The sequence below is a fragment of the Salvelinus alpinus genome, chromosome 3 (genome assembly GCF_045679555.1).
Source record: "Salvelinus alpinus chromosome 3, SLU_Salpinus.1, whole genome shotgun sequence".
In the NCBI taxonomy this organism is placed as follows: domain Eukaryota; kingdom Metazoa; phylum Chordata; class Actinopteri; order Salmoniformes; family Salmonidae; genus Salvelinus; species Salvelinus alpinus.
This window is the reverse complement of record NC_092088.1, coordinates 37,815,825-37,832,369: the sequence shown is the minus strand read 5'-3', so window position 1 is coordinate 37,832,369 and position 16,545 is coordinate 37,815,825. Positions and strand designations below refer to the sequence as shown.

The following is a 16,545-nucleotide window of genomic DNA, read 5'->3' as shown; positions in this document are numbered from 1 at the left end:
ACGAATAATAAACAAATAAAGGCTAATAAGGCTGGTGGAACTGTTTATAGAGGGTTCTGGGAAGAACCCTTCAAAGATGAAAGGGTTCTTGGTAAAACCATTTATAGAGGGTTCTGGGAAGAACCCTTCAAAGATGAAAGGGTTCTTGGTAAAATCGTTTATAGAGGGTTCTAGGCATAACCCTTCATATAGGTTTCGAGATAAACAACATTTACAGAGGGTTCTATGAAGAACCCTACATAGAGGTTTCCCTATGGGGACAAACTGAAGAACCCTATATGGTTCTACCTTCTTTTCTAATCAGCCAAACTGTGTGTTAGTTATGATGAGGAATACTTTGCCTGCGGCCAGACAGTTGAAACACCTCCAGATGTACACTTCTACCTTTGGAATTATCCCTCTGAAAAGATAATAAGCTAATTAAAGTATCTAGCTGTATATGTGTTTCTATGTGTGGGTGTGTGTGTGTGTGTGTGTGTGTATGTGTGTCTGTGCGTGTGTGTACGCGTGTGTGTGTGTGTGTGTATACTGTAGGTAAGTGAAAGAGGGGGGCATTGACAAATAGCGCTCAAATTTGGGTAACATGTTTCCAATTACTGTAAGTAAATGAAAGGGGAGATCATTTGCATAGATCATTAGCTTAGGGGAGTTTTTTAAAATAGGGATCTGAAACAAAAATGGATTAATTACAATAACTATGCCCTTTTGGCATGAACTACAACAACGGACAAATCTGACTACAAAATCTTCACTGTATTCAGAACAGAAGCATGTGCGCGCACACACATGCACTGAACTGGCAGCATTGAACGATCTGCTTTGAGGATGTTGTCTTTTTAGTCACATTATCAACGTTTTGTTGAAGCCTCCTTTCTAAGCCAAAATACAGCATTACCTTTACCTTTTTCTGCTCAAATTGTGTTATTCTTGCTCATTGGTAACTAATTTTAATAATGCATAATAAACTAGTCATTACAGTCATTATAAATTCATGATTGGAATTCACTAACATTCCTCCAGAGGGCAGTGTTGTATAAATCAAACAGCATTATCATTAGCATTTGTATTCAACAGTGATTTGTCTGTCTAAATTCTACCTCCTTTCTTTCTTCCTGCCTGCCTGCCTGCATGCCTGCCTGCCTCCTCTCCCTTTCTGTAATTGTCCTTCATTCAGATTGTGACTGCGCAGACAAACAGTGGGAAGGTAATGAAGGATTATTGGCTATAAAAAGACATGCACGCACACACGCACACAGCACAGAACTTCACAGTATGGCATCCGGTTCTTACTGAAACGATTTATACATAAATATTATGTGGGTGTTAATGGTTATGATTATGATTATCATCAACATCATAACCAAACAAACCCCTGGAAGCATTATCAGCACAAGAACTGTTCGTCGGGAGTTTATGAAATGGGTTTCCATGACCGAGCAGCCTAAGCCTAAGATCACCATTCGCAATGACAAACGTCGGCTGGAGTGGTGTAAAGCTCGCCACCATTGGACTCTGGAGCAGTGGAAACGCGTTTTCTGGAGTGATGAATCACACTTCACCATCTGGCAGTCAGACGAATGAATCTGGGTTTGGCGGATGCCAGGAGAACCCTACCTGCCCCAATTCCTAGTGCCAACTGTAAAGTTTGGTGGAGGAGGAATAAGGGTCTGGGGCTGTATTTCATGTTTTGGGGTAGGCCCCTTAGTTCCAGTGAAGGGAAATCTTAACGCTACACCATACAATGACATTCTACACGATTCTGTGCTTCCAACTTTGTGGCAACAGGCCCTTTCCTGTTTCAGCATGTCAATGCCCCCGTGCACAAAGCGGGGTCTATACAGAAATGGTTTGTCGAGATCGGTGCGGAAGTACTTGACTGGCCTGCACAGAGCCCTGACCTGAACCCCATCGAACACTTTTGGGATGAATTGGAACGTCGACTGTGAGCCAGGCCTAGTAGCCCAACATCAGTGCCCGACCTCACTAATGCTATTGTGACTGAATAGAAGCAAGTTGTTGTGGCAATGTTCCAACATCTTGTGGAAAGCCTTCCCAGAAGAGTGGAGTCGGTTTAGCAGCAAAGGGTGGACCAACTCCATATTAATGCCCATTATTTTGGAATGAGATGTTCCGCGAGCAGTTTTCCACATACTTAGTGTATTTTGTCTTGCCCATTCACCATCTGAATGGCACACAAACACAATCCATGTGTCAATTGTCTCAAGGCTTAAAAATCGTTCTTTAACCTGTCTCCTGCCCTTCATCTACACTGATTGAAGTGGATTTAACACGTGACATCAATAAGGGATCATAGCTTTCACCTGTAATTCACCTGGTCAGTCTATGTCATCGAAAGAACAGGTGTTCTTACTGTTTTGTATACTCAGTGTATAGCGGTGTTACATAAAAATCAGCAGTAACTAAGATCAAATCAAATCAAACTTTATTTGTCACATGCGCTGAGTGTAGACCTTGCCGTGAAATACTTACTTACAAGCCCTTAAGCCAACAGTGGAGTTTAAGAAGAGTTAAGAAAATATTTACCAAGTAAACTAATAAAAAAAAGTAACAAAAAAAAAAGTAACACAATAACATAACAATAACGAGGCTATATACAGGGGTACCGGTACCGAGTCAGTGTGCGGAGGTAGAGGTTAGTTGAGGTAATTTGGACATGTAGGTAGGGGTGAAGTGACCATGCATAGATAATAAACAGCGAGTACCAGCAGTGTAGAAAACAAATGAAAGGGGGGGTCAATGTAATAGTCCGGTGGCCATTTGATTAAATGTTGAGGGTAGAAGCTGTTAAGGGAGCCTTTTGGTCCTGGACTTGGCGCTCCGGTACCGCTTGCCGTGCGGTAGCAGAGAAAACAGTCTATGACTTGGATGACTGGAGTCTCTGACAATTTTATGGGTTTTCCTCTGAAACCGCCTATTATATAGGTCCTGGATGGCAGGAAGCTTGGCCCCAGTGATGTACTGGGCCGTATGCACTACGCTCTGTAGTGCCTTGCGGTCAGATGCCGAGCAATTACCAAACCAGGTGGTGACTGGTTAGGATGCTCTTGATGGTGCAGCTGTAGAACTTTTTGAGGATCTAGGGACCCGTGCCACTCAGTCTCCTGAGGGGGAAAAGGTTTTGTCGTGCCCTCTTCATGATGGCTCTTCATGTCTGGTGTGTTTGAACCATGATAGTCAGCTGGTGATGTGGACACCAAGGAACTTGTATCTCTTGACCCGCTTCACTACAACCCCGTTGATGTCAATGGGGGCCTGTTCGGCCTGCCTTTTCCTGTAGTCCACGATCAGCTCCTTAGTGTGCAGTGTGATTGAGATTGCGTCATCTGTGGATCTGTTGGAGCAGTATGCGAATTGGAGTGGGTCTAGGGTATCTGGGATGCTGTTGATGTGAGCCATGACCAGACTTTCAAAGCACTTCATGGCTACCGACGTGAGTGCTATGGGGCGGTAATCATTTAGGCAGGTTACCTTTGCTTCCTTGGGCACAGGGACTATGGTGGTCTGCTTGAAACATGTAGGTATTACAGACTCGTTCAGGGAGAGGTTGAAAATGTCAGTGAAGACACTTGCCAGTTGGTCCGCGCATGCTTTGAGTACACGTCCTGGTAATCCGTCTGGCCCTGCAGCTTTGTGAATGTTGACCTGTTTAAAGATCTTGCTCACATCGGCTACCGAGAGCGTTATCACACAGTCATCCAGAACAGCTGGTGCTCTCGTGCATGCTTCAGTGTTGCTTGCCTCGAAGCGAGCATAAAAAGCATTTAGCTCGTCTGGTAGGCTCTCGTCACTGTGCAGCTCGTGTCTGGGTTTCCCTTTGTAGTCCGTAATAGTTTTCAAGCCCTGCCACATCCGACGAGTGTCAGAGCCAGTGCAGTAGGATTCAATCTTAATCCTGTATTGACGCTTTGCTTGTTTGATGGTTCATCTGAGGGCATAGCAGGATTTCTAATAAGTGTCCGGATTAGTGTCCTGCTCCTTGAAAGCTGCAGCTCTAGCCTTTGGCTCGATGGGGATGTTGCCTGTAATCCATGGCTTCTGGTTGGGATATGTACATACGGTCACTGTGGGGACGACGTTGTCGATGCACTTATTGATGAAGCCAATGACTGAAGTGGTATACTCCTCAATGCCATTGGATGAATCCCGGAACATATTCCAGTCTGTGCTAGCAAAACATTCCTGTAGCGTAGCATCTGCATCATCTGACCACTTCCGTATTGAGCGAGTCACTGGTACTTCCTGCTTTAGTTTTTGCTTGTAAGCAGGAATCAGGAGGATATAATTATGGTCAGATTTGCCAAATGGAGGGCAGGGGAGAGCATTGTATGCATCTCTGTGTGTGGAGTAAAGGTGGTCTAGATATTTTTTCCCTCTGGTTGCACATGTGACATGCTGGTAAAAATGTGGTAAAACTGATTTAAGTTTGCCTGCTTTAAAGTCCTCGGCCACTTTGAGCACCGCTTCTGGATGAGCCTTTTCTTGTTTGCTTATGGCCTTACAGAGTTTGTTGCGTGCGGTCTTAGTGCCAGCATCTGTCTGTGGTGGTAAATAGACGGCTCCAAATAATATAGATGAGATCTCTCTTGGTAGATAGTGTGGTCTACAGCTTATCATAAGGTACTCTACCTCAGCCAAGCAATACCTTGAGACTTCTTTAATATTAGACATCGCGCACCAGCTGTTTTCAGATACAAAAATATAGCTAAAGTTGAATCATTGAAATTGTAAAAGAAATAGCACCATTGCATTGATTGGTATACCGTGTTGGTGGTGACTTTGACAGACTGAGCAGTAGCCTACTGGAAGAAAGTGAAGAAAACCACTCAGTGGGGTAGTGTCGTGGAAATTAAGACCAGGGACACCTGAAGTCAATCTTAAATGAATCATTCTATTTATTAACAGCAAGCTGGAGAGGTCACAGTCGAACTTAAATGCATATAGTACCGGTCTGAAGTGAGCTCCACCGGGGCAGTCCTGTTAGTTCTCTTATGAGGCGTGTTTACACAGACAAGTTATTTTTGCATAATTTAGCTTATTCATAAGGAATTCATCATTAACGTTTGGTTCATACATGCGACTGACCAATTCCTCACAAGGCTTCTTCTCTCCAAGCTGAGACCTTGAAACTGAGATATCCCTTTTGTTCTCAAAACAAGGTTCTGAGTGTACTGCCAAATTGTAGATACTGATAGGGAGGATTCCTCCCAGGCACGATCAATCAGTCACTTGCATTAACCCAGTCAAATTGGTTATTAGAGACGCACAAACATAACATTTTCCTTCACAGTAGCTAGCTACTATAATGCATCTATCTGGCTGTGATGTGTTAATCTGATCCCTTCCAGAATGTCAACAAAATTACAAGATGTCTATACACTTTTATTCCAATAGAGTGTGCATGTCCTTCCATATATAACAGCATGCATCAGTATCATGAAAGGTAATAGGTAATTGACCTAATGGTAAATGCTAACTTTGAAATATGGTCATGTCTAGCATTTGACATTTATGTTTCCATCATTCCCCGCCCCTGGTATGGTGAAAAGCTGAGGGATGGGCCTGGAGAAATGTAATACCGCTCTCAAATTCATAGACAGATGCAAGGACTGACCATTCATGATATCAAAATTATAGTTTTAACCATGTTGTGAGGCTACATAGTGTTTGTTTATATTTTCCTTGTTTAGTAAAACAAGCTTGTATTTTGGGTTCTGATCGGGTATGACAGTTGAACTAAAGCTCATGAGGCTTTTACAAGTATATTCTTCAAGAATCAATGAATACGTATAATTAAGTTTAAAAAAATTATGTTACAACTGCTGATTGCCCCTTTAAACTTTGCACATTGGAAAAACTACCCATCAATGCCAATTGGAGGCTACCCCACTGGAAGAAGAGGTCAACCCCCTCAGGTGTCAACTGCCTGTCTCTGCCACCTCAGAAAACGCAGTGCTTTGCCCACACAAAGGTAGTGACAAGGGAGAGGGAGGCAAAAGCACCAGTCAAGATCCAGGGAGGAAACTGCTGGCAGACCATGCCAGGGCTGCCCACAGCAGAGAACAAAGAAACATAGGCCTATCTTAAAATGCCACTTTATATAATGTTTACATATCCTACATTACTCATCTCATATGTATATACTGTACTCTATATACCATCCACTGCATCTTGCCTATGCCGTTCTATACCATCACTCATTCATATATTTTTTTATGTACATATTCTTATTCATTCCTTTACACTTGTGTGTATATAAGGTTGCTGTTGTGAAATTGTTAGGTGAGATTACTCGTTGGATATCACTGCATTGTCGGAACCAGAAGCACAAGCATTTCGCTACACTCACATTAACATCTGCTAACCATGTGTATGTGACAAATAACATTTGATTTGATTTGATTTGAATACTTATCTCTCAACTCCTACTCTATAAAAAGGCATATTATGCAATCAAATGTAGCCTAAGCTATGATATTGGATAGCCTATTAGTATGAAGTATCTATTTTCATAGTGTTTATGATGGAAAGTAAAAATTGTTATCAAATGATTAATAGGCATCAGGTGCCTGTAATGGTGTTCTGTAATGTCCGTATTTATGCTGTTTCAGAGTTTGACGAGGGCGGCATTTTCCGTGCTAAACTGACCAAGACGCACCTCCAACAACACATAACACCTCACATTATTCTGCCCAAAAACAATGATAACTTCTCTCACCCAGTGGCGTAGGGGCTATTTAGGTGAGCGCTGATGCTGCCCCATGATAGGCAGTGCCCATTTTGCCAAAGGCAGGGGCGCAACACTCCAACAAATTAATTTAACTTTATGTTGCCTACGGTAGAATGAGTAGTAGCCTGTGTTTTTGGTCTCCATAGACTGGAGACCAAATGTATTACAATGTCATGAGACAGACACTTTTTAAATCATTAAGATATTAACGAGGAGAGAGAGTGCAAGATAGAGGCAGTCACAATGCCCAAGGATAGGCAACTAAAGAGCACCATGCATGGTGCAGGTCTAGTAAGAGACCTGCGATTTTGCAAAAGGCCTGAATGTGTACAAGCAAGCACATACATGAATTATGTACACACACACACACACACACACACACACACACACACACACACACACACACACACACACACACACACACACACACACACACACACACACACACACACACACACACACACACACACACACACACACACACACACACACACACACACACACACACACACACACACACTCACTCCCCTGGACAGGACCAATGATACTCCATATCTGAATTATGTTACTTGGCAACTTCCTACACCACTCTGAACAGACTCTGCCAGCCTCACAACTTCCTACACCACTCTGAATAGAATCTGCCAGGCTCACACTCTTCCTCAAAGTACAAATGAGCAATACATACACTTTTGCCAACTGACATTCAAGGAGTGGGGAGAGGAGGAAGGGAAGAGGGGTGGAGGAGTAATGAATGAGAGGTCCTTTGGCTGTGTGCCCGAGATGAGGTAAAAAGTAGAGATAAATAAAATGAGAGAGAGAATGGGAGAGACAGAGAGAAAGAGGAAGGAGGGAGAGAGGTGGAAAGAGTGAGACGAATAGAACGTCCTCTCAGAGTAATAAGTTATCAAAAGGATTGAAGATCAGCTCACTCAGTATGTGTGTGTGTGTAGGTGATGTGTAAGTGTGTGTGTGTGTGTGTGTGTGTGTGTTATCGTGGTCCTCCAGCCCCCAGTCAGTGCAAAAGTGCATCAATACGACCTGTTCTCTTATTCACTGACATAATTACAGTAAAGGATGCCACACAGGCAACACACACAAGTCTCTGTCCAAATCCGTCTGATCAGCATGAAGTAGTTAGGGGCTAAATGTTGATTTGGAAAGGGAGATCACACAAGGCATTATACCTCTACTTGATCTGACTTAAATTATTGAGATCGAAAACTTGTCTATAAAGGTGGTAATTGGGATCATATACAGTGTGCTGGCCTTTCTGTTCTTTTTATGTATACTTTATTAGCACAGCACCTAAGATTTTGTGTGTATAACCACACAGTTGTTTTATACAGATGTAGGATCTTAATTTGATCCCTCTTTTGTTGCTGAGAATTTTCCTGCATCTCAGGAGATGTAGATGAGCTTCATGATTGACATAAATTCACTGGAAACACGCAATAACACATGGTTATATTAACAAGATTACACGTTCATGCAGCCAAATTTTGGCCAGCTAATAGCCTAACCACCGATGAAGCAACATTATGGACTAAACGTTAAAATCCTTTTGCTGCAGAATTTTTTTACTGCGCCAATATTGGTCAAATTAAGATCTTACATCTGTACCTCTTCTCTCCAATATACACTGAGTGTATCAAACATTAGGAACAACTTCCTAATATTGAGTTGCACCCCCTTTTGACCTCAGAACCTTGTCAGGGCATGGATTCTACAAGGTGTCGGAAACGTTCCACAGAGATGCTGGCCCATGTTGATGCCAATGCTTCCCACAGTTAGGTCAAGTTGGCTGGATGTCCTTTGGGTGGTGGACCATTCTTGATACACACGGGAAACTGTTGAGTGTGAAAAGCCCAGCAGTGTTGCAGTTACTGACACACTCAAAGCGGTGCGTCTGGCATCTACTACCATAACCCGTTCAAAGGCCCTTCAACTTTTTGTCTTGCACATTCACCCCCTGAATCGCTGAATGTCACACATCTCAATTGTCTCAATGCTAAAAAATCCTTATTTAACCTGTCTCCTCCCCTTCATTTACAAGGCATGAAGTGGATTTAACAGGTGACATCAATAAGGGATCATATCTTTCACCTAGATTCACCTGGTTAGGTCATCGAAAGAGCATGTGTTCCTAATGTTTTGTGCACTCAGTGTACCTACAGTGCATTTCGGAAAGTATTCAGACCCCTCACTTTTTCCACATTTTGTTACATAACAGCTTTATTCTAAAATGGATTAAAGAAAATAAATGTGCTCATCAATCAACACACAATACCCAATAATGACAAAGTGAAAACAGGTTTTTTGACATTTTTGCAAATGTATAACAAACCAGCAGAAATACCTTATTTACATAAATATTTAGAACCTTTGCTATGAGACTCGAAATTGAGCTCAGGTGCATCCTGTTTCCATTGATCATCCTTGAGATTTTTCTACAACTTGATTGGAGTCCACCTGTGTACATTCAATTGATTGGACATGATTTGAAAAGGCACACACCTGTCTGTATAAGGTCCCACAGTTGACACTGCATGACAGAGCAAAAACCAAGCCACTAGGTCGAAGGAATCGTCCATAGAGCTCCGAGACAGGATTGTGTCGAAGCACAGACCTGGTGAAGGGTACCAAAACATTTCTGCAGCATTGAAGGTCCCCAAGAACCCAGTCGCTTCCATCACTATTAAATGGAAGACTCTTCCTAGAGCTGATCGTCCGGCCAAACTGAGCAATCATGGGAGAAGGGCCTTGGTCAGGGAGGTGACCAAGAACCCGATGGTCAATGACAAAGCTTCAGAGTTCCTCTTTCGAGATGGGAGAAACTTCCAGAAGGACAACTATCTCTGTAGCACTCTAACAATCAGGCCTTTATGGTAGAGTGGCCAGACAGAAAACACTTCTCAGTAAAAGGCACATGAAAGCCCGCTTAGAGTTGGCCAAAAGGCACTGAAAGGAGTCTCAGACCATGAGAAACAAGATTCTCTGGTCTGATGAAACCTGAATGTCAAGTGTCACATCTGGAGGAAACCTGGCACCATCCCTACGGTGAAGCATGGTCGTGGCAGCATCATGCTGTGGAGATGTTTTTCAGTGGATCGAGGGAAATATGAACGAAACCCTGCTCCAGAGCACTCAGGACCTCAGACTGGGGCGAAAGTTCCTTTTCCAATAGGACAATGACCCTAGGGACACAGCTAAGACAACAAAGGGACAAGTCTCTGAATGTCCTTGAGTGGCTCAGCCAGAGCCTGGACTTGAACCCGATCGAACATCTCTGGAGAGACCTGAAAATAGCTGTGCAGCTAATCTGCAGAAAAGAATGGGAGAAACTCCCCAAATACAGGTGTGCCAAGCTTGTAGTGTCATACCCAAGAAGACTCAGAGGCTGTATTCGCTGCCAACGGTGTTTCAACAAAGACCTAAGTAAAGAGTCTGGATAACTACACTACCGGTCAAAAGTTTTAGAACTACTCATTCAAGGGTTTTTCTTTATTTTTTACTATTTTCTACATTGTAGAATAAATATAACAAATGATAATCACACTAAGCCTAAACCAGATGGGATGGCGTATCGCTGCAGAATGCTGTGGTAGCCATGCTGGTTAAGTGTGCCTTGAACTCTAAATAAATCACAGACAGTGTCACCAGCAAAGCACCCCCACACCATAACACCTCCTCCTCCATGCTCTATGGTGGGAAATACACATGCGGAGATCATCCGTTCACTCACACCCCATCTCATAAAGACACGGCGGTTGGAACCAAACATTTCCAATTTGGACTCCAGACCAAAGGACACATTTTCACCGGTCTAATGTCCATTGCTCGTTTTTCGTGGCTCGTGGCCCAAGTCTCTTTTTCTTATTGGTGTCCTTTAGTAGTGGATTCTTTGCAGCAATTCAACCATGAAGGTCTGATTCACACAGTCTCCTCTCAACAGCTGATGTTGAGATGTGTCTGTTTCTTGAACTCTGTGAAGCATTTATTTGGGGTACAATTTCTGAGGCTGGTAACTCTAATGAATGTATCCTCTGCAGCAGAGGTAACTGGGTCTTCCCTTCCTGTGGCGGTCCTCATGAGAGACAGTTTCATCATAGCGCTTGACTGTTGTTGCACAACTTCTTTGGGACTGGGGGGCAGAACTGAGTAGCTTGGATGAATAAGGTGGCCAGAGTAAATTGCCTGCTACTCAGGCCCAGAAGCTAGAATATGCATATAATTAGTAGATTTGGATAGAAAACACTCTGAAGTTTCGAAAACTGTTTGAAAGATGTATGTGAGTATAACAGTATAACAATATGGAAGGCAAAAACCTGAGAAAAAATCCAACCAGGAAGTGGGAAATCTGAGGTTTGTAGTTTTTCAAGTCATTGCCTATCCAATATACAGTGTCTATGGGGTCATATTCCAATAGATGTCAACAGTCTTTAGAACCTTGTTTCAGGCTTCTACTGTAAAGGAGGAGCGAATAAGAGCTGTTTGAGTCAGGGATCTGGCAGAATGCCATGAGCTCAGTCAGGCAAGTGGCCGTGAGAGTTAGCTGCGTTCCTTTTCATTTCTAAAGACAAAGGAATTGTCCGGTTGAAACATTATTGAAGATTTATGATAAAAACATCCTAAAGATTGATTCTATACATCGTTTGACATGTTTCTACGAACTGTATTATAACTTTTTTGACTTTTCGTCTGAACTAAGTGATCGCGCATTGAGCATTTGGATTACTGGACTAAACGCACAAACAAATAGGAGTTATTTGGACATAAATGATGGACTTTATCGAACAAAACAAACATTTATTGTGGAACTTGGATTCCTGGGAGTGCATTCCGATGAAGATCATCAAAGGTAAGTGAATATTTATAACGCAATTTCTGAGTTTTGTGACACCTCTCCTTCTTTGGATAATGGCTTTATGTTTTTCTGTGACTTGGCGCTGACCAAACATAATCGCAAGGTGAGCTTTCGCCGTAAAGTCTTTTTGAAATCTGACACAGCGGTTGCATTAAGGAGAAGTTTATCTTTAATTGTGTGTTTAACACTTGTATCTTTTATCAATGTTTATGATGAGTATTTCTGTAATTTGATGTGGCTCTCTACACTTTCACCGGATGTTTGTTTGAGACAATGCATTTCTGAACATAACACACCAATTTAAAATGAGGTTTTTGCACATAAAGATTAACTTTATTGAACAAAACACACATTTATTGTCTAACATGGAGTCCTGGGAGTGCCATCCGGTGAAGATCATCAAAGGTTAGTGATTAATTTTAACGCTATTTATAAAATATATATTTGACAATAATGCTGTAACATAACAACGTGAAAAAAGTCAAGGGGTCTGAATACTTTTCGAATGCATGTATAAAAAACAGCATTTTTCCTTCTCTCTCTGGTATACCTTTATATACTAAAGACCAGTGATAATTTGCACTGTTAAGGCAATTGATCAGAACCCCATGTAATGTAATGCAAAAGAGACTAAACAAAAGAGACCCTTTCTATCCCTATGGAATAGACAGCTGTAAATGCACCTCAGACTCCCCCAATTTTTACATTTTTACATTTTTGTTTTTTAATTGAACCTTTATTTAATGCTAGGGCTAGGGTCCTTTTTTTCTCAATTTCCGCCTGACTGACGTACCCAAAATAAACTGCCTGTTGCTCAGGCCCTGAAGCCAGGATATGCATATAATTGGTACCATTGGAAGGAAAACACTTTGAAGGATGTAGAAATGTTAAAATAATGTAGGAGACTATAACACAATAGATATGGTAGGAGAAAATCCAAAGAAAAACCAACCGGAAACGTTTTTGTTTTGAGAGCCCATGCTCTTACAATGGAAAGTATAGGGAAATAATGAAATCTAGCTCCCAGTATGCAATTCCTCTGGTTTCCATAGGTGTCTGCACTCTATGTTCAAGGTTTCAGGCTTGTTTCTTCCAAAACGAGTAAGGAATATGAATTTTAGTACTGGGACACACTATTGGAAATTAGTGTTTGGGCGTGCGATGAAGACAAGACACACCTGCTAATATCGGTTTCCTATTGAACATACTTCTTTCCGTATGAAATATTATAGTTTGATTACATTTTAGGTTATCTGAGGAGTCAATAGAAATGTATTTCGACTTGTTTTAACAAAGTTTAGCTGTAGATTTTTGGATTCCTTTCTCTGCATGTTGAACGAGTGGTTAACTTAAAATCGATGGCTCCAACTAAACTGACTTTTTGGGATATAAAGAAGCATTTTAATGTAACTAGTTGACTCTGAATCAGATTCCCTTTTCTACCTTAGGGTTTTTAGGCTAGAGTACTTGAAAGTTCATACATGTGGTCCCTAAAGAGACACCTATGAAGTCGTAGTTCTTTGGTCTTAGGTAAAACAATAGCAACAGGTAGCGTTCATACTTTGTTGTCTTTGCTGATGACAATGCCCAGGTTTGTGAAATCCTCAATGCAACCTCCAGATTTACGATTTCCCATGTCAAACTTCTAAAAAGCCAAATAAAAATCCCCATGTTGAACCAAATACATGTCAACACGTCCTGTCACGTCAGTCAATTCCTTGGCGATATCTGAGCGTGATTTACCAATCCGAAGCTCACTATAGATTCCAGTCCCTACTGGATTGGCTGTTGATACCTAACACTACCTACCATGCTACTAGGTGGCATGGAGAGGATCTGTGTCTGCACCACGTGCTCTCACTACTGGTATCCACCCAAATAAAATAAAATGTTATTTGTCACATGCGCCGAATACAAGAGGTGTATACAACAGTGAAATGCTTACTTACAAGCCCTTAACCAACAATGCAGCTATAAGAAAAATACCACAAAAAAAAAGAAGCCTCTTGGACCTAGACTTGGCGCTCCGGTACTGCTTGCCCTGCGGTAGCAGAGAGAACAGTCTATGATTAGGGTGGCTGGAGTCTTTGACAATTTTTAGGGCCTTCCTCTGACATCGCCTGGTATAGAGGTCCTGGATGGCAGCAAGCTTGGCCCCTCTGTAGTGCCTTGCGGTCGGAGGCCGAGCAGTTGCCATACCAGGCAGTGATGCAACCAGTCAGGATGCTCTTGATGGTGGAGCTGTAGAAGAAGAACTTGAAGCTCTCAACCTGCTCCACAGGTTGAGTGGTCGGTCCTCCACAATCATCTCCTTAGTCTTGATCACGTTGGGGGAGAGGTTGTTGTCCTGTCACCACATAGCCAGGTCTCCGACCTCCTCCCTAAATGCTGTCTCGTCGTTGTTGGTGATCAGACCTACCACAGTTCTGTCATCGGCAAACTTAATGATGGTGTGGGAGTTGTGACTGGCCGTGCAGTCATGAGTGAACAGGGAGTACAGGAGGGGACTGAGCACGCATCCAGGGCACGGTTCTAGGCCCTCTCCTCTTTTCTCTTTACACCAAGTCACTTGGCTCTGTCATATCCTCACATTGATTCTCCTATCGTTGCTATGTAGATGACACTCAAATACTCTTCTCCTTCCCCCCTTCTGACACCCATGTGGCGACACGCATCTCTGCGTGTCTGGCAGACATCTGAGCTTGGATGTCGGCCAAGAGCAACCTTGACAAAACATCTTCTTCCCAGGAAAGTCCTGCCCGCTCCAAGACCTCTCCATCATGGTTGACAACTCCATGGTTTCCCCCTCCTAGAGTGCAAATTAGAGGAAGTTGGTGGGAGAAGCTATAGGAGGACAGGCTTATTGTAATGGCTGGAATGCAATAGATGGAACGGAGTCAAACGTAGTTTTGATATATTTGATAACATTCCATTATTCCATTTCAGCCATTACAATAAGCCCGTCCTTCTATAGCTCCTCCCATCAGCCTCCACAGCCTCCAATAACCTTGGCGTGACCCTGAACAACACCCCGTTGTTCTCTGCAAACATAAAAGCAGTGACTCGCTCCTGCAGGTTTACGCTCAACAACATCCGTAGAGTACAACCTTTCCTCACACAGGAAGTGGCACAGTTCCTAATCCAGGCACTTTTCCTCTCCTGTCTAGACTACTCCAACTCTCCATTGGCTGGGCTCCCCGCTTGTGCCATCAAACCCCTGCAACATCCAGAATGCCGTAGCTCACCTGGTATTCAACTTTCCTAAGTTCTCTCATGTCTCCCCGCTCCTCTGCACACTCCACTGGCTTCCAGTTGAAGCTTGCATAATCTTCAAGGCCCTGGTGCTTGCCTACAGAGCAGCAAGGGGAACTGCACCTCCTTACCTTCAGGCTATGCTCAAACCCTACATCCCAACCCGAGCACTCCGTTGCACCACCTCTGGTCTCTTGGCCCTTCCAATCCTACGGGAACGGCAGCTCCCGCTCAGCCCAGTCCAAGCTCTTCTCTGTCCTGGCACCCCAATGGTTTAACAAGCTTCCACCTAAGGTCAGGACAGCGGAGTCCCTGCCCACCATTCGAAAATGTCTGAAACCCTACCTCTTTGAAGAGTATCTTAACTCTCACGGTGCAACCAAATTAACATACTGTATCTTTCAAATTCTGTGCACTTTATTTAATAATTTACTTAACAATGGTTTTGCTTGCTTTAACAATTGTGTTACATAAGGAACTGGCTCAAGTGGGCAGGGAAACAAAAGGTGAATAGGCACAGAAGCTTAACATCGCAAGGCTTCCGGGGAAGCTTGCCAAACAGACCAAGCCTGTTTAAGGTTTGAGAAGTCAATGAGAGAAGTGAAAAATTCTTCCTTAGTTTTTATTTTGCTTGACATCTAAAGACACAACCTATAATTCAGCCACTGTCTTAAGTAGTTGAACATGTGATTACTCCAACCTCATGAAATTGATCAAAAAAATGACTTTATATTATTATTATTATTTTTATCTAACCTTTATTTAACTAGGCAAGTCAGTTAAGAACAAATTCTCATTTACAATGACGGCCTACCAAAAGGCCACGTCCTCCTGCGGGGACGGGGGCTGTGATTAAAAATAAAAATAACATTTAAATAAAAATATAGGACATAACACACATCATGAAGATGATGGCTGACGTTTTACATACTCCTGATCAATTGTGCTATTTTGTTAGTTTTTTGCATTGTTTGTAACTTATTTTGAAACGTATTTGTACATAATGTTGCTGCTACCGTCTCTTACGACTGAAAATAACTTCTGGACATCAGAACAGCGATTACGCACCATGAACTGGAAGAAGCTTTTTCCTTTAACGAGTCAGACGAGAAGGATATACTGCTCTCCCAGGAACAGGCCCAAATCAACACAACATGGTAGCAACACAATATGACAACAACGTGGTAGCAACACAACATGGCACCAGAACAACATGGTAGCAGCACAAAACATGGTACAAACATTATTGGGCACAGACAACAGCACAAAGGGCAAGAAGGTAGAGACAACAATGCATCACCGAATGCAGCCACAACTGTCAGTAAGAGTGTCCATGATTGAGTCTGTGAATGAAGAAATTGAGATAAAACTGTCCAGTTTGAGTGTTTGTTGCAGCTCGTTCCAGTCGCTAGGGATGTGTGTGCTTTGGGGCCCAGGGATGTGTGTGCTTTGGGGACCTTTAACAGAATGTGACTGGCAGGACAGGTGCTGTATGTGGAGGATGAGGGCTGCAGTAGATATCTCAGATTGGGGGGAGTGAGGCCTAAGAGGGTTTTATAAATAAGCATCAACTAGTGCGTCTTGCGATGAGTATACAGATGACCAGTTTACAGAAGAGTATAGAGTGCAGTGATGTGTCCTACAAGGAGCATTGGTGGCAAATCTGATGACTGAATGG

The 16,545-nt window shown here is 42.7% G+C and overlaps 1 protein-coding gene across 5 annotated transcripts in view; it reads right to left on the bottom strand.

Moving 5' to 3' along the window:
* The window catches only part of LOC139570635 (A-type potassium channel modulatory protein KCNIP2-like), a 221,134-nt gene that overhangs the window by 26,751 nt on the left and 177,838 nt on the right, over nt 1-16,545 (bottom strand). The gene's annotated exons all lie outside the window — the stretch shown is intronic.